Source organism: Poecilia formosa, unplaced genomic scaffold, assembly GCF_000485575.1.
Source record: "Poecilia formosa unplaced genomic scaffold, Poecilia_formosa-5.1.2 Scaffold752, whole genome shotgun sequence".
Lineage (NCBI taxonomy): Eukaryota > Metazoa > Chordata > Actinopteri > Cyprinodontiformes > Poeciliidae > Poecilia > Poecilia formosa.
In genome coordinates this window covers 115,531-116,949 of record NW_006800691.1, presented here as the reverse complement: position 1 = coordinate 116,949, position 1,419 = coordinate 115,531, and the positions used below count along the sequence as shown (strand labels likewise).

At 41.2% G+C, this 1,419-nt stretch overlaps 1 long non-coding RNA gene across 1 annotated transcript; it reads right to left on the bottom strand.

Annotated features, from left to right (window-relative positions):
* Positions 1 to 399: 399 nt before the first annotated feature.
* Positions 400 to 1,419, bottom strand: LOC107834760 (uncharacterized). The gene is made up of 3 exons (XR_001660579.1): positions 1,135 to 1,419; positions 659 to 751; positions 400 to 534 (listed from the first exon to the last, which is right to left on the bottom strand). It is a non-coding gene; the product is annotated as an uncharacterized LOC107834760 (long non-coding RNA).

The following is a 1,419-nucleotide window of genomic DNA, read 5'->3' as shown; positions in this document are numbered from 1 at the left end:
TAAGTCTTTATTAACAAAACAACCATGGATTGTGGAAATCAGTATCAGTGGTGTAATGTAAATGCTTGGATGTGTTGTATGAATGCATGTGGAGATGTTGAGGTGCCAAAACAAGAACAAAGTCAAAGGTGCAACAAAAGGGAAACTGAGGCCGGGCCACCAAACATCTCCGACAGCAGAGTGGACGCTGCGGGCGACCAGCGACACTGAAGACGGGGACAGCCAGGTTAAAATACTCTGCGCTCCCAATCACCGGATCAGAGTCACCTGCAAAGGGGAGGAGCATAAAGACGGACACCAAGACACCTGCAAACCGGCCCACAAGGCCCAGGGCCGTAACAATCATTTCTTATCCAGTTTCTGTTTCTGTTCATAAGAGACAGTTCCTCTCTGCTCCACCAGAGAGATGTCCATCACTAACAGATTGTCTTCAGGTTGTTGGGCTGTTCGTGAAGTTTGGCCGGAGACACCAACATGCTCCTCTACTGCATCGGACCGTCTTCAGTCTCTGAGTAATACAACCAGTGTCGGTCTCTGGATCATAACAAACAAAAAAACAGAACAATAAGGAATGGAGCGAAGGAATACATTTTTACTACAACTCTAACAACAAGTCTCCATTACAGAGATGTGGAGTTTCAGAGATATTAACACTTACATAATCATTTTTGGAGCTTGAATCTTCGAAGAATCCATGGAGGGATCAGGAGAGAGAGGTTAGGCTGGAGATTCATCCTCAACCAGACTGGTTCTAATATATACAAAAAGGCAATAAAAGGATTAAAACATGCTGAAAAACGTAGATAAGAAGACACAACAGTGAGATTAATGCTCTCAAAGTAAAAAAAAGTATATTACATTTTTTCAAAGGAAAAAAATCGATCAGAAAAGGTTGATAAATCTGACCAATATGCATGTAAACGTTCAATATAATGAAAAACATACTCCAGATTATTACGGATCTGTTCAAGTTAGCCAATAATTTGATTAAATGTTAACCGGCTCGATATTTTTCCAACACTCCACTAACATTCGGCATGCTAAGCTAAATATGCTAACACTGAGCCGTCTGTCATACAGGTTGAGCTCAACTCAAAATAATAGTTACAAACCATCTCAGAAAAAGTAACTTACCAAGCGCAGTAAATAACTCAGACATGTGGAGAGTAAATAGTCCTGAAACGGCTTGGCTTCTGTCGCTTCGCTTCGGCGGGAATCTGTGATTCTGGGCGGAGGCAGTGAATGAACTCCTTCAGTGTTAGAGCCGCTGGTGGAGTTCAGAGTTCAGAAGTCAAGAGTTATTGATTCTATTTTAACACCTCTAGATTTGATACGGAAACACTTTGTTTTAACACTGGAGTTTAACTACTAATAATATACACCCCAGACTTACATAAACAGAAAGTGACTCTATTAGAG